The sequence below is a fragment of the Eulemur rufifrons genome, chromosome 4, assembly GCF_041146395.1.
Source record: "Eulemur rufifrons isolate Redbay chromosome 4, OSU_ERuf_1, whole genome shotgun sequence".
Lineage (NCBI taxonomy): Eukaryota > Metazoa > Chordata > Mammalia > Primates > Lemuridae > Eulemur > Eulemur rufifrons.
In genome coordinates this window covers 55,880,413-55,898,988 of record NC_090986.1, presented here as the reverse complement: position 1 = coordinate 55,898,988, position 18,576 = coordinate 55,880,413, and positions in this window count along the sequence as shown.

Sequence of the window (18,576 nt, the reverse complement as noted above, 5' to 3'; positions counted from 1 at the left end):
AACATGGAGAAAGTAACAGAAAAGTTGCAAATTGACAGATATTTGCAATATCTAAAATAAACAAGTTATGACATTTGGAATAAATGGAAATCTCTGGAAATGAAAAAAACCTTACAGAAAACTTAATAGAAAAACTAGCAAACTTATAATGAATAGAAAATTTAGAGAAGATGAAACCCCAAACTCAATCAAACATATGAAAAGAGATATTCAAGTGTATCAGTCACAGAACCATGATTTTAAAACAACAACATATTGACACATTTCATTCATTCAATTAGGAAAACCTAGAATATGTGAAGTTGTGATACTGATCAGGTGAATAGAAGAAACATGAAGTGCTGCAGTTGAAAATGTAAAGAAATGAAGCCATTCTCAAGACAGTTATTCAGTCAAAATACAGTGGTTTCCTTTATCTGTGGTTTTGCTTTTCACAGTTTCAGTTACCCCAATCAACCCCAGTCCAAAAACATTAAATGGAAAATTCCAGAAATGAATAACTCACAAGTTTTAAATTGTGTGTGTTCTGAGCACTGTGATGAAATCTTGTGCCTTGCCACTGCATCAGGCCCCGAACATGAACCATCCCTTCATCTGGGGGACCCATGCTGTCTATGCTGCTGAGCTGTTTGTCAGTCACTCGGTAGGTAGCCCTGTTGATGATCAAACTGACTACTGTGATATGGCAGTGCTTGCGTTCAAGTAACCCTCATTTTGCCTATTAATTGTCCCAAAGTGCAAAAGTTGTAATACTGGCAATTCACATATACCAAAGAGAAGCCCTAAGGTGCTTCCTTTAAGTGAAAAGGTGAAAGTTCTCGACTTAGTAAGGAAAGAAAAAAATCATATGCTGAGGTTGCTAAGATCTGTGGTAAGAATGAACCTTCTATTCGTGAAATTGTGAATAGCATGCTGCTAAAATTGTTCTATTTTGTTATTGGTTATTGTTAATGTCTTATGGTGCCTAATTTATATATTAAAATTTATCATAGGTATGTGTTCATAGAAAAAAACATAGTATATATAGGGTTCAGTACTTTCCAAGGTTTCAGGCAACCACTAGAGATCTTAGAATCTATTCCCCACAGATAAGGAGTGCCTACTGTGTGTGTGCATATATATATATATATATATATATATTTATATTTATTTCAAGTTTCCTAATAATTCTGCTTATCGAATATGTCAACTCAAAAATATTTTTTTACATGTTTTCATGATTGAGGATGTTCTTTACAGAATTGTTGAAAGTAATGAGAAGTTGGAGCCCACTCTGAAATCTATTAATGAAGAAATAAATAAGAAAACTGTGGTGGGGCCAGGCACGGTGGCTCATGCCTATAATACCAGCACTTTGGGAGGCAGAGGTGGGATGATGGTTTGAGGCCAGGAGTTTGAGACCAGCCTGGGCAACACAGCAAAACCTTGTCTCTTAAGAAAAAAAAAAAAAATAGCTGGATGTGGTGGTACATACCTGTATTTCCAACTACTTGGGAGGCTTAGGCAGGAGGATCACTTGAGCTCAGGAGTTTGAGGTTACAGGGAGCTATGATGATGCCACTGCACTCCAACCTTGGCAACAGAGCAAGACTCTGTCTCAGTTTGAAAAGCAAAGAAAACTGTGGTGGATATACACCACTGTATAACATGCAGCAGTTAGAAGCAACCAATTTTAAACAGACACACTCGTATAGGCATGCACACAGGCTCAAATGTGGATATTCTTTTAAAAATTATTGAGAAGAAAAAGTAGTTATTGAAAAATACCATGTACATAAATTAAAAATAAATGAATAGGTACAGAAACAAGTAGCACTGAAGGTCTGTCTGGTGGCAGGAATTTGAGGAGGTTCCTTCTGATAGATTCAATTTGTTCTATGAAGTAGGAGGCAAAGTCATCTGCTGAGAGATACACAGGTAGGGAAGTGAGGAGAACGGAAAAGTTTGATTCTAGAAACTAGTCAAAACAAATGTAATAATAAAATTTTCCGGCAGTACTGAGGTCCAGCTGAGGTCAGTGACTATGAATTTATATTGCTAACAATCTTCTTGGTTTGTGATTTTTCTCCAGCTGGTTTTAGCTGCCCAGTAGGAGGCCCGGAGAAGGCTGATAGTGAATCAGTCATAAAAGAAAAATAAGAAATTCATTCATTTACTCAAGTAAATAAATAGAGCCTTCTTCTTTTTTGTTAAAATTAGGTGGCACTTACTTCATATTTACTTGATACTCCTAGTGGAAAGCATAAAATAAGCCATGATTAGAAATGGCAGAGTTTGGAACAGATGAATTTAAAGAAGGCTAAGCTATATTTGGAAATCTAATTGCAAGTATGATTTCAGGTAGTTATCTTTGAAAAGCTGTGCTTTAAAACAGAAGAGATGCTGTGTAAATGAGGGATGGATTCTAATCCAGGCACTGTCACTAGTGGGATTTGTAAATTGAGGCCCCTTTCTAATACTTTCAAACATCATTCCTTACTATAAAATGAGGTGATTAGATTACCTGTCTTTACATCCCTCCCAACTGCAGATCTAGGAAGGCAAATGATTCCAGTTGAGATCAACTATCAATTATCAACAAAATTCTCAGACAAAGGTGAACTCTGCCAAAGTTGTTTTGACTAGTATTTTTTTATAACACGATAGTGGAATATAGAAGGGGTTTTATTTTGGAATAGCGATCTTAATAACTATTAATCTAAATAATTTAGAAGGTATTTATTCTCTTTATCTTCATTTCTTGTATAAGAAGACTTTCAAGTTAGAGCCTAGTAGTGACCAAAAAGTAAAGCTGCATCCATTATTGTAAACAAGATGGGTATGTAGACTCTTAAAGAAGCTTTCTGATTTCTTCATTTGAAATAGGACTATTGTGGGAAGTACATTGCTAAGATCATATTCATCATACATTACTTGAATCTCATGGTTCCCTGTGTTCTTTATTATGCATTTACTTTGTCCAAAATACCTGACCCTGAATAATGTGGGGAAAAAAAACTCCATTTTAGGAGCTCATTTTCCCCAAAAGTAAAAATTAAACAAAACACAACTTTTATCTTTAGAAAAAATTTAGAAAGACATACAATGAAGCAAATACATCAGCTTAGTAGTGTGCCTGGCATATAAAAGATGTATTTAGGAAGTAGCAAATCTGATATCCTGACCACCAAATTTACAGTAACCTCATTTGTTTCTTTCAAATAACCACAATTAAATCACCATAGATATAAGATGAAGATATATGAGCTAAAATATTCTGATTATTTAAAAAAGGCACATAGTCTAAACTTTATATTTTCCCAGAAGGTGAAAATCATGTATACTTTTGGGGAAATGTTCTTATAAAAGTGCATTGGGACTTAATTTTTTTTTTAATCTAAATGTGACCATTAAGAATGGTGGTGACAGAAAATACAAGATGATAGAAATATTTCTCAAGCTTATCCAACAGCTGGCACACTGATTAATGTCTAACCTTCTTCCAAAAAAGAATATAATACATTCACATATATATCATACACACATATGTGTGTGTTTATGCAATCTACATATACATGTATATATTTGCTTACATATATCTGGTCCATTTTATTTTTTTTTTCAGGTACATGATAAGATTTTTTACCCTTATTCCTTGACTTTATAGTGCCACGTAACTAACTATAGCAAACGGATTGAGAGTCAGAAACGGCATGTATCTCTTCTTGGCCAACACATTCAGTTGTTGGAGCAAGACTCTTTATTCTTTCTTGTGATGATCATGGAAGCATGTGTTGAGACGGAGCCACAACATGGAAGTTAGCTCGCTTGGCAAATAACCCAGACCTGCGGTGGGCTGTGCAAGAGCAAGGAAAAAGTACAAAAACAATAAACACAAACAAAAACCTGATCCTACCATTAAAAAAAGACATTTGTTGTGCTAGCTACTAAGGTTTTGTGTTTACACAAAACAAATGTCCTATAGTGACTCTCATGATAATCATTGTGTTTCCTTCATTAGGTATATTAAAAGCCCCAAAAGTAATACACTATGGACATGATTAAAAATAGGCTAGCGTGGTTTTAAGTAGCGCAAGAATGGCACAATTCTTGATAAGATATTAGCTTTTTAAAAGAAACTATTGATTTTTATGATTGAATTATTCCTTGGAAAATTTAAAATATTGATGATTCTGATTGCCTGGCAGGTCACTTGTACCTTTTAAATTTATTATTGTTGACAAAATGGTAGGCTTTATGCTGTTTTGGTTTCTCAATCACAGCACGTTCAACTTGCTTTAAGTTTATGTATTTATTTATTTAAATTAATATTTCTAATTGATAAATGGAAAAATTATGAATATTTATAATATATATTATGTTGTGATATATGTATTATTGTAAAATGATGAAATCAAGCTAATTAACATATGTGTCATCTCACCTACTTATTTTCCTGTAATGAGAATATTTAAAATCTACTCTTTTAGCAATTTTCAAGTATAAAATACATTATTATTGACTACAGCCACCATGCTGCACATGTTGTTTTTTCCCCATTCTTTTAACATAAAATAAGTCATAAATCAGCACCATTATATAATCAGAAGTTTGCTGTTGTTCATAGCTTATTACTTATTATTTTACTTACATATTTCTTAGAGATATTTATCCAAAATCTGAGCATCAGATTTAAATTGTCCATTAATTTTGGCCATCATTTACATAGAAGTTAAACTTTCTGTAATTTATAGTATTTACACTTTTTCAGCTATTGTACCATGAATTGATACACCTTAGAACCTACAGTTTTTTTTCTGCCTTTATTTCAGTGTAACATAATGGGCAAGTACATCAGTACTGATAAAATATGTGCCTTCATGTCTGTAATCAAAGTTTCTGATCAATTTTGATGAGGCTACTCTTCCATGAACAGATGGTTGTATGTGAACTCATCCAAGACATCCAAACAGATGTCTATCCTGAGGTCATCCTACCACAGATTAGAAGACATGCAAATGCTAATCCAGATCTGAGCTAGATAGCATATTTTTTCAGTAAAATTGGATCAATTAAGTATCCTAATTTTTGAAAGTCAGTTTTCAGGAAGCCACAGCTGTTTGAAAATCATAGGCTAGACACTCCATTACAGCAACATGCCACTCCTTCTAATGTTAACATTTATAAAAGAAAACATAAAAACATGTTATTTTTGCTACATTCTGAAATTCTTTACTTTATAAATAATATGATCATGAATGTTCTTTTATTCAAATCTAAATGACAATTTTTTGTTAGCAAATGCCAATTCAGTTATTAGTGGCTAACTGGAGAGGTAGAAGATCTGCTAAATTGTTGGCAACATTTCTAAGAAAATTATTTTCAACAGAATATCAAGTATCTAATTTCAATGCTTGAGTGATTATTTTTTAAATTATATTTGATTATTGCTATTAGGCAACAAATATCAGTCTTGTGGTAGAAACTCAACCATAATTAAATAATAAATTTATTAATTTTATTTCACAAATATTTATGAATACCTGATATGTTACAGTTAACGGTCACTTTCAGCATTAACTGTTACAGCTTAAATAGAGGAAACAAATGGGAGTTACTTTATATTTCAAGATCAGGTTATCAGATTGATGATTTCCATAGTAATGACAGCAAATACTAATGCATCTAGAAGAATATTTTTAAATTTTTTTTAAAAAAACTATTATGAGTACATAATAGATGTGTGTATATATATAATGGTACATGTGATGTTTTGAAATATGCATGTAATATGTATTAATCCAATCAAGGTAATTGGAGTATAAGATCATTTTTGAAAGAGACTTTCACTTTCTCTGCCATATGTAAATTTCCCAGAAGTTTATAAAGCAAATTCACAATTATATGTCATATTACAATTTGGTCTCCTCATTTTCCTAACACAGGAGATGAAAAGGTGTCAGGGACTTTACCTCTTTGCCCCTCCTATTTGAACTTCCACAGTTCTCATAAGAAGATTCTTCTGTTTAAATCTTCCAGATTATCTTGTTATTATCTATTATTATATGCCAAAAACCATATTCAAGTATGGTTAGTGGCTATTTTTATTTTATTATCACTGACTAATGGTCCTGTATAACAAAAGTGACACACATGCTCTCTTCTAATTTCATTTTATTTCATTTTTAATTTAACTCATTTATGAATCACATTTGAATGGGAATAATAGCATTTATGACTCTCTTTAGCATTTTTTACGTAGAAAGAAATCCTGGACTTGATTCATTTTCTTATCTTTTTATATTGTGTTGTTTTATCAGTGAAGATCAGAAATTCATAATGCTACTTTTTCCAGTGTCTGGAATCAATGGGATAGTCAGTTTAAAGATACAGGCTACAATATTATGGTGGATTATTTTGGTCATCTTCTCTGAGAATTTGTCTATATGATGAACACAAATATATCCAATTATTATGTGTATTACTAGAAACCTAGAGAATAATCTTGAACATGGTAGAAGAGCAAGTACAAGGAAAAATGTTGATTTATTTTAATAGATATTTTATAACTTTCAAAGCATTGTAATATTCATAATTCTATTTGTTCCCGGAACAATCATGACAAATGGGCAGGATATTCTTTTACACAGATAATAATACAATCTCAATGGAGTGAGTTGAATTACTAGCTTATAAATGGCACAGATTAGTTTAGAAAAAGGGCTTTTTATAGAAATTTCAGAGCTTTTTCTATTTCCATGGGTGTCTTCAAAAATAAAACTTTCTAAGAGTGTCTTCAATTTATTTCATATGGATCCATTCACCCGGTGAATAAAAATTATAGGAACTATCTGAGGTACTAATTGGGAACAAAAGTAATGTTATATTTCTTCACACTGTTATCTAATATCCTTTATATTCTGCATCATTCTCTAATTATAAAAACCACCTTTTATGTAAGTGAAGTAAGCAATTAGTGAGTCAGTCAAACACTGTTTTATCAAGTATTTACTGTATGTTACGTACTACTATATGCTATAGTACCACAAAGAATTAAGGCTTTATAAAGCATTCATTTCCAATAAGTTTGATTTGGGTTAGTTTGTAAAAAAATGTAACTAAAATTTTACTAAAAAACTAAAAAGAATTTTAATGTAAGTAGGCATTAAATATGTAGTTGTGTCAGTGAATGCTATAGGAATTCTGATAAGAAAAGGCCACTTTGCCTGGTAAGTCATTGGTGATTGACTCTCAACAATTGGGAAGAAAAGTGGGAATTCGAATTAGCAGGAGAGTACAAAGAACATAGATATGTAATCATGTAATTCTTTGTTCTCTGTAGATGTAACGTAATTTTCTTATTGGAGAAATCCATGAAAATATATTAGGAAAGGTAACCAAGCAAGCAGTGAGACAACATTTTTAATATCACTCAGAAGAGTGATATTTCCTACTCTGGTATTAATAAATGGGGAACCACTGAATATGTTTGAAGAAATACATCAAGCATATTCAGTGTTGTATTTTTACAAAAATTTTGTATTTTTGTAATATTTTGTATTTTTGTAAAAATAATTTGGTGATATTTTTCAGTAATAATTGTAGATTACAAAAATTGGCCAAGTCATATGACTTAAGAATGAAATTGCAAGTTGCACAGTCATAAATTTTTAGCTTTCATGAGGTAGCTTCACCTACATCTAAGGAAATTTTTAATAATTGAAATATATTAATAGGAAATAATGAGAACAAAGAATTATTCTAAATATTATTATCACATTATTTTGACAACTAAAAGTGTAAGAAAAAAATTACATTTTGGGGATTCTAAGTGGTTTCCAAAAAAATTACATTTCCATGTATAAAGAAAAATTTGAATAAAATACTATTTATTTTTAGTCTTCTACTATCATTTCCAAAAGGAAATAAACTTATTACATTGAATATACAAAAATTATTATATTATGTCTTATATGGCATATTGTGAAAGCATTTAAATTATGATTTTGAAAAAAATGAACTTGAAAATTGCTTATAATATGCTACATAAAGTCTAAAATAATATATAATGTGCATAGATAAAAGATATGTAAATATAACAAAATACTAACAGTAATATTATGGTTTTCTTGACCCTTTTTCTGTTTATTAAACTTCTATTAAGTAAGTATATGTTGATGGTTAAATGAGTATGTATGTGTTATCAAAACAAAATATAATGAACACTTTAATATAAAACAAAATCATATGAAATATGAGAGAGTCCATTCTTCACTAAAAACTATGTATAATATAATGAACCTTGAGGACATTATGTTAAGTAAAATAAGCCCCTCACAGAAAGACAAACACCACATGATCTCACTTGTATCTGGAATCTGAAAAAGTCACACTTACAGAAATGGTAGAATAGTGAATACCAGGGGTTGCAGAGACAGAGGAGAATGGTGGAGATGTTCAGGAAAAAAAAGAACTATGTACAATTTTATCAATTTTTTAGCATCTTGTCTGACTCAGATTATTTATTTTTATTGCAAGAAATATTGCCAGTGGTGATTTTTAAGGTTGTTCCAAAATATATTATTCTAATAATTTAATTGTATATTACATGTTGATGAATTAAATTTAGCATATTTTTGTCTTCTCAGTCTAGCATCGACTCTGACACATGATAGATTTTCAATAAATCTTAATTGAATATAGTAAAATTTGAATTTGAAGGACAAAGAACATCAATGTGTCAAAGTTGACAAGCATTATGTTTAAATAATTCATTGAATCACAGAATTAGAGAACTATAGAGGCAATCACAGAAAGCAAATGTTGCAACATACTGATTTTAGACATGAGGAAAATGATACTCAGAAATGTGAAATTACTTCTCTAACATTACACAAAAGTAAAAAAATTCCCCTTCTAAATTTGATTGCTAATGGAAAAATTAGAATTTTTTTTTCAAAACTTGTATTTTTAAAATCATGATTTTGTTTTCTATTAAACAATATTAAAGGGGCCAAATATTTGATACACTTAAAAGTATGTCAATTACATTATTTTATATATTCAATATATCAGTTTATTCATGTATACATGTAGGTAGTTAATCAACCTACAGAGAAACTATGTCTTTTCAAATTGCACCCATAAAAATATTCATTTCATATAACACACAAGAATAAATATGCATACATACAAGTACATATAAATGTATACACATCATCTGTGTATATTTAAACATACAAACTTGCAGTTGAAGAATAAATATATTTCATAGTTATACTGTTTATTTAAAAAATTCCCTTTTATTAACAATGCATTGAATAGGAGAAACTTATGGATCAGAAGGAGGTACCTTCTCCTTTAGTGTTTATCCTTGGCATCAGGGAGTGACTCAGGCACTGGGGAGATTCTGGGTTATTATTTCTTCATGTCAGTAAGAGGGAGAGAAACAACAAAACTTCTCTGGCAAATACACCTTGTTCTCAAGAAGAAAATGAACTATTTTTATTCTCTCACCAGGGCTATTTGTGCTAGCTGTGGATAATGGTTACAGGTGGTCTGATCTGATCTTTTTCTATTTTGGTTGAAAAATAGCTTTTTACATTTAGGACAGTTCACTTCTATTTACCCCTGAAAATGGGACTGAAGTCATCTTCCTTTCATCTTTTTTTTTTTTTTTAGGATTTATATAATATATATTTTTATATAATCACAAATTTATAAGTTATAAAGTTCATATCATATGTTTTACTTATATTTAGGAGACTTATTCAATTTATATATCAAGTAAATTCAGTATTGCTATCCAGAAAATCAGACCTATCAGTTTTTAAAAATAAGTTATTAAAGTGAAACTCACATAACATAAAATTGACTATTTTAAAGTGAAAAATTCAGTGGCGTTTAGTATACTCATAATGTTGTACAACCATAGTTTCACAACATTATGAATATACTAGTTTCAAACCATTTCCATCACTCCAAAGCAAAACCCTTTATCCATTAAGCAGTTTCTCCCTAACCTCTTCTTTCACCAGATTCTGACGGCCACCAAATATATTCTGTCTATATCAGTTTATCTATTATGGATATTTCATGTAAATGAAATGACACAACATACTAACTTTGGTGCCTGTTTTTTTTCACTTAGCATAATGTTTTTGAAATTCATACATGGATGGCATTTGGGCTCTTTCTATCTCTTTGCTACCCTGAAAATTGCTGCTACTAAAAACATGTTTATATGTGTGCTTGTTTGAATATCTGTTTTCAACTCTTTTCAGTATACCTAAGAGTAAAATCATGATGCCACAATAATTCTATGTTTTACTTTTTAAGGAACTACCAAAATGTTTTCCACAGTAGCTGAACCATTTTATATTCCCACAAGCAATGTATAAGGGTTCCAGTTTGTCCACATTTTTGTCAACACTTGTTATTGTCCTTTTTTTTGTTTTCATTTTATTTTATTTTTTTTTTACAGAGTATTACTGGGGTACTAATGTTTTGGTTACATAAATTGCCTTTGCATTTCCAAATGCAAATCAAAATCAAAATCACAATGAGATATCACTTAACTTCAGTGAGAATGGATTTTATCAAAAATTCCCAAAACAACAATTGTTGATGTGGATGCGGAGAGATGGGAACACTCATACACTGCTGGTAGCACTGCAAACTAGTATAACCTCTATGGAAAGTAGTATGGGAATAACTCAAAGAACTAAAAGTAGAATTACCATATGATTCAGCAATCCCACTACTGGGTATCTACCCAAAGGGAAAAAACACGTTCTACAAAAAGGACATATGCACGTAAATGTTTATAGCTGTACAATTCACAATTGCAAAGATGTGGAAACAAACCAAGTGCCCATCAGTCCATGAGTAGATTAATATAATGGGGTATATGTATGCCATGTAGTTCTAGTCAGCCATAAAAAATGGTGAACTACCTCTTGTATTATCCTGGATGGAGCTGGAGCCCATTCTTCTAAGAGAAGTTTCACAAGAATTGAAAACCAACACCACATGTAAAAGGAAGTAATCTTCCTTTTATCTTGATCAAATCTTCTTATAAATAGACCTTGGAAAAATTGTTTTGTACTCAGAGGGGGAGAAGGAAGTGTAGCTATAATAATTTAATCACTATTTAATATTAAACTTCCAAATTTTAATTACAGAACTTAAATATAGTACTCCAAATGGTTTGTGCTAAGTTTTCGATGAAATAAATTTTGATACATTCTATACATGTCAAAAATGGTTTTATTTTTGCAATCTTCAATTAGAGTATTAATTCAAACTTATTTTGGGGCTGTGAATTGGAATGCTCCATGTAAAACAAATTTTGCCAATGTTAATATTTCTGGCAAAGGTAACATACAGAGAACAAGTCATGTCTGGAAATGGAGTAATTAGGTGTGTAGTCAGACATTTTCAATTTATTAAATAGTATTGCTTGATGAGGAAAAAAACAGTAAAGACTAAAATGAAATTATATTAAATTTATGCTAGTTTATTTGTGCCTCTGTGGAGAAACAAAAATGCAGTTATTCCTTAACATTGTAACAAGAATTATATCAGGATTACCAGTTTCTTTGAGCCATTGACTTTGGTCCATTGTGCTTGCAACTACTAATAAACTAATAATGAAAAAGATAACCACCTGAAGGCAGACTAAGAGATTAGCTAACATCTTGAATCAGTAAAAATTGAGGAATGACTTACATCAGGAAAAATATATATTTAAGCATTCTAGTAAGACTCTACAATGAACAAATATAAGAGTGTAAGAAAGCCACATCATTCAAGATGTCTGACAGTTCATTTATACTTGCTCAAACTGTGTAAATTTGCAGGATAATTTCATTCTAACTTGTATAATTGCTTCCAAATTGACCCATAAAAATGAATATTTGGGGCACCTCAGTATTTTGTTTAGTGTTCAAGTAAATTCTAAATGAGGAGATAATCTGTGCTTATTTTTTTATATTCTGACAAAAATATTTAAATCAAATATTGAAATGCACAGTATTTTTAAATATCCAACAATGTTACTGCAAAGATTTTGCTCAGGCAGGATTAGCAATCTTTTAAGATTACATTAATATTTATGCATCATTTTCTTCCAAGGTTCTGTGCTATGCATTCATTTTTTTTTAATTTTTAAAAATTGATAGATAACACTGTATGTATTTATCATGTACAACCTGATGGTTTGAAGTATATGTACATTGTGGAATAGTTAAATTTAGCTAAGTAACAAATGAATTACCTCACCTAGTTATCATGTTTCTGGTGAGAACACTTAACGTTCCCTCTGTTTGCATTTTTCAAGAATACAATATATCATTAACTATAATCACCATGCTGTGCAATAGGTCTTTTGAACTTATTCCTCCTATCTAACTGTAATTATATGTCTTTTGACCACCATCTCCATCTCTCCTTCCCCCAACTACCTCAGCCTCTGATAACCACCATTCTACTTTCTACCTCTATGAGGTCAACAATTTTAGATTCATTTCTCTTAAAGCTGTTAATGCTGTTTATATTTCATGATCATAACTGGTTCCTATTTTTTAAAATATGTAATTTAGTTCTCACCAGGAGCACTTGAAAAGAAATAGAAATGACTTCTGTAATGAGATACAAACTCTGAATATTGAGTCACACATATATTGATGTTTCCTGGTGCCACAGCACAATGCTCACTCATTTAATTTACAGTTCAGCAGCACTCTTTGTAGATTTTAATAAATTATATTTTTTTTCCAAACAACTCATTCCACTTATATCATGCTTTTGATTATTTTTTCTACAGAAATTTTATATTGTAATTCTATATGTTCTACTTCAACTCATTATCCCTTCATCTCTGTAAAATGTATTTCTTTGAGTTATTTACTTTGTAATATACTATGTATACTTCCACTATATATCCCTATTTTATAAATTGATTAAAATCTTTTTATAAGTTTGTTTATCCTTTCTTTCACATTTTTAATAACAAAATTATCTAACTGTGGACCTAGCATCAGGAAGTTGATATTTATGTTACTATTTATCATTAACATTTTTCTGTTGTCTGCTGGTTGACAATCCATTATTCTAGTGTTGATATGGATTTACATTGTACATGAATTTATATTCATGAATTCATCCTATGAATTTATATTTATAAAACACCAATAAGATCAAAACAAGTATTCTTCTCCTTAATACTAAAATTAATTTAATTTTAGAAGAAATTTTACTCTTAAATATATTTTATTATTGGCGTGGGTGTGGAGAGACAGGAACACTAATACACTGCTGGTGGGACTGCAAACTAGTGCAACCCCTGTGGAAAGCATTATGGAGGTATCTTAAACAGATTCAAGTAGACCTGCCATTTGACCCAGCAATCCCATTACTGGGCATATACCCAAAGGAAAAAAGGTCATTCTGTAACAAAGGCACGTGTACCCAAATGTTTATAGCAGCACAATTCACAATAGCAAAGATGTGGAAACAACCCAAATGCCCATCAATACATGATTGGATTAGTAAACTGTGGTATATGTATACCATGGAATATTACTCAGCTATAAGGAATGATGAAGATACGACATCTCTATGGTTCTCCTGGAGAGAGTTGGAACCCATTCTATTAAGTGAAGTATCCCAAGAATGGAAAAACAAGCATCACATGTACTCACCAGAAAATTGGTTTCCCTGATCATCACCTAAATACAAATCTGGGAATGACACCAATTGGACATCAGACTGAGGTGGGGGGTGGGGGAGGGGATGGGGGGTATGCCTACACAATGAATGCATTGCGCACTGTTTGGGGAGTGGTTACACTTGAAGGTGCTGACTCGGGAAAGGGGGGGTGGGGAAAAAAATATGAAACTATTGTTTTTAACTTGCACTGTTCACTTAATAATTTATCATGAATATTTCCCATATTATTTCATATCATTGTACAAGAAATAATGTATACATTATGAGGACATACTGTATCTAACAAGATATACTGTTAGACTCTTTGATTCTGTAAAATTAAATTGAAAACAAAAATAAAAAAAAAGTCACATAAATAATGTATGACTCAGTTGCTTGTGAGGAATTAAATTAAATACATATTTATAAACTACAACACAACTTGTTTCATTTATCAAGCAAGACACTGTGTTTTCTTTTCATTTTTTTATTTTTAATTGTTACAGGTATGTAATAGCTGTATATCTTTCTATATGGGTATATGTAATATTTTGATACAGGCATACAATGTGAATTAATCAAATCAGGGTAATTGGGGTATCCATCACATCAGGCATTTGTCATTTCTTTGGGATGAGAACATTCGAATTCCACTGTTTTAATTATTTTAAAGAATACCCTGGTTTATTTTTGATTATCATCACTTTGTTTTATCATTAAATATTGTTCATTCTACCTAACTATATAACTATATTTTTAAAGCACTATGTTTTTTTAGTTCCTAAATATACCCATCCCCCTAAGCAGGCTCTACCTTCAAATAGGAATACACTTCTTCATATAGAGAAAAAGGACCTTACCACAGTATGTACCCAATTTCTGTCTCCCATATTTTGCTTTTGTGCTGTTGTACATTATTCCCCACATATGCTATTAACGCAAAATGCATTGTCACTAATTTTCTTATTTCAAAAGCCAAAAAACACCAGAATTTTAAGGAACTATTCCCAGATGGGATGAAATTACTATGCAAAGCAAGAATATTTGAACAGAACAAAGAGTAGATTGTATTGTATGCTGTGGCCTGACAATCTAGTCTCCCCTTTAGGAATTTGATACTTATTCCCTGCCACAGACTGTTGGTTGCTATTAGCTCTCAGTTGAGCCATTTTGTGGGATTTGACCTTCAGTGGAGATAAGGGTACAGCCCCAAACCAGCCAAACAGAGACAACCAATACCCATTGGTTGGGTGATGCAAGGTACGATAGCCTGGGCCTCTTATTTTAATTCTCAGCAATTCCGAAGTACCACCTCAGCTTGAGAGTTCCCAGTGGGATTTTCTAAGGCCTCTGGTGCTACTGAATCCCTTTTTCCAAATCTGTTCCACTTATCCTCATACAGGCATTGCTCTTAAGAGTATTCCATGTAACCAACTGGCTTGCAAATCTTTGCATCACAGTTCATTTCCCAGGGAAATTGGCCTATGATGCTGTACTAGTAGGTAAAACATAATTTTTCTGGCCTGTATATGACTTCACTGTCTTGAATTGATGTTGTACTTTATCTACTTTTTAGCTCTATTGAGTCTTGGATTGTGACAGCAAGAAATTCCATGCCATATGAGTTCAGCAGATAGCTTCTAAGATTCCCTTCCTTCCAAGTTATCAAGGTTTCTTCATTTATTCTTTGGTATATTTTGCATTCCTTCATCATTTATTCCCTGTTTTGTTTGTTTTGAAGAGTTAATACTTATGCTATTTACAAAACTTTACCTTGATTTCTTTATGTGTTAAATAAGCATAATGGTACTTGCAGGACTATTGTGAGGAGAAAATGAAATAACATAGGCAATCCATTTTTCACAGCACCACTCAACTAATACAATTGTTATTCTATATCTTCTCTTTTTTGCAATCCAACATAAGGATGTCAAGGCCCTTGGTACATGGGATATTTTATGGTACAGTCCCAGCAACTCAGCAAAATGTTTATTATAGATATGATAAGTGTGGTCTGTGGTAGTATCTCCAAGGAATCAAGAAAAAATTTGAAAAAAAAAAATCCCTTCATTTGAAAGAGGAAGATTTTCTGGTCCTTAATCCTGAGTAATCAAAGTATTTATATAGAGTATATAATTTTCATAAGAGAAGATATATGTTTTTTTGTTTGTTTTTCAAGGTGCACACACAGGCACATAGATAGATAGATAGATAGATAAACGGTGGGTCTGAGTCTGTATTGCTTATTGGAACTTAAAGATACCTAGAATAGAACCAGACAAAATGTATTACAAAAATATCAATATAATGGGTACTATAAATTTTCTTTAGATTCTATTTTCAGGGGAAGAGACAGAAAGGACTTTTGGCTGTATTTGTTCTTTCCAAACCAGTCAATAACCATAGAGAAATTTTTAGAGGAATTAAAAGGAAAAAAACACAAAAACAATCTGTGCAGTTTGGCAAGTTTCTTACAAAACTGAACCTACTCTTATTATAGGATCCAACAACCGCACTCCTTGGTATTTACCCAAATGAGTTGAAAACTTATGTTCACATAAAAACCTGCACATAGATGTTTATAGAAACTTTATTCATAATTTCCAAAACTTGGAAGCAACCAAGATGCCCTGCAGTAGATGAATGGATAAATAATCTGTGGTACATCCAGACAATGGAATATTATTCAGTGCTAAAAATAAATGAATTATCAAACCATGAAAACATATGGAGGGAACTTAAGTGCATATTACTAAGTTAAAAGCATCAATATAAAAAAATATTAATACAAATTATATGAAAAAGGCAAAACTATAGAAACAGTAAAAAGAGCAGTGGCTTCTAGGAATTAGGCGGAGATGAAAAGGTAGAACATTAAAGATCTTTATAGCAGTAAAATTACGGTGTATGATACTATGTGAAGGATATATGTCATTATAACTTTGTCCAAACCCATAGAATGTACAACACAAAGAGTGGATTCTTATGTAAACTGTGGACTTTGGGTCATCAAGCAGTATCAGTGAAGGTTCATCAATTGTAATAAATGTATCACTCTGTTGGGGATGTTGATAATAGGGGAGGCTACACATGTGGGCATATGGGAAATCTCTAAACCTTTGTCTCAATTTTGCTGTGAATCTAAAACTACCCTAAAAATAAAATCCTAAAAAACATTCTGTCAGTGATTAATACACTACCATCTAGGCTCTAGGGCAAATATTGGCAATTTCATTCTCTAAAGGGCTGTCTTAGCTGTCTCTTCTGAAGCTTGTTCATTGTGTTTTATTTTGTTTTTGCTTGATTTTTACCATGCTCTAAAAATGTAAAAGCCATTCTTAGTTCATGAACTGTTCACAATAGGCCATAGGCTGGATTGTGCTCACAGACCTTAGTTTGCTAACTCTTGTTCTAGAATGTTCTCTTTATATTGTGTGAATGTAAGTGCAGTGAGAGATGGCTAGACATGACATCGGTCCAGCAAATGAGGAAATAACTCACTACACTAATTAACTTGACCTCTGTCAATTTAATGGAATGTAGTTTATGAGCATGGAATAGTATACTTATTTGAGCTGTACACTATCAACTGAATATGAATAGGTATAATTACATGAGCTCTAATATACTTACCATGATTCAGCACCCATGATTTTAGACATGGAGTGCCACCTTGAGCAAAGAAAATCTACCACATTTTTGGCCATCTCCCCTTAAGAAATAATTTCAGAGCATCTTAGTGTTTTTTGAAACATGGCAGAAAACAAGAACAATAACAGGAACAACAAAATCATGGAGAGTGATTATGGATGATGGTGATAGCTTAGAAGATAATGATGTTTCCCACAAGTTTCCTAAACTTAACAGAGCTAAGGATTACCAATTTTCAGAAATAATAATATCTTGGCATTCTGTGGTATAAATTACTAATATATGAGTATGGAATTTATAAAATATGTGAAATAGAACCAAGACTATTACAACTTTTCTGAATTTTTCCTAAAATTATGATGAAAATAAATATAAATTTTACTTAGAGTCATTGCAAGCTTAAATAAGAAAAATATATGCCTTCAACAATTTATAATGATTAGTTCGATCCTTACTGTATTCTTTTAACTTACTTTCAGTAAAGATTAACCAAGATAATGACATCATGAGATGATGGCGATGATTAGAATAATAGCCTGATTTATCTTTAAAATGTATCAATTTGATTGAATTGCAAGTAACTTGAATTTCATATCCTCTGCCAGGTCCAAAAGCATAATCAGACAAGAGTGAAGCACAAATCAGCCTAGAATTCCATTAATTTATCCTTTTTATTGAACTACATGAAAAGATACATCAAGAATTTGTTGAAATCAAAGGGGTATTTATAATGGTAAAGAGCTCAGGGTATTTGTCTTAAAAATTTGCTATTACAGTAAGGAAGATAAGTATATGGTCAAGTATTTAGCTAATAGCCACAGATACAAAAACACACATTACCCTGGAATAGAGGAAGTTTTCTATAAATGACCTTTAGATTAGCAATAAATCCTAGAAAATTGTGTGCAAGAAATAATGTTCATCAATCTTCTGTAAAGATCGTTTTTAAGGGTGCTGTTTGGATATCTCAGTAATAGTGTTAACTCAATATTTTCTAGGGTAGGTTTAGTGTAGTTTTCTGAGTTGACACTATTCTGGATAGCTTAATCTTCCTTTTTTTTTTTTAATTTTGGTTATGTATTTCCAGAATTCGATGTAACATTTTTCAAATTATTTTATACACACACACACACACACACACACACACACATGCACATAAGAATTTTTACCTGTAAATCACTAAGGAAGAGCCAGAAAGACGGAGAAGTTATGAGGCCTCCCTTGAGAATGAGTCAG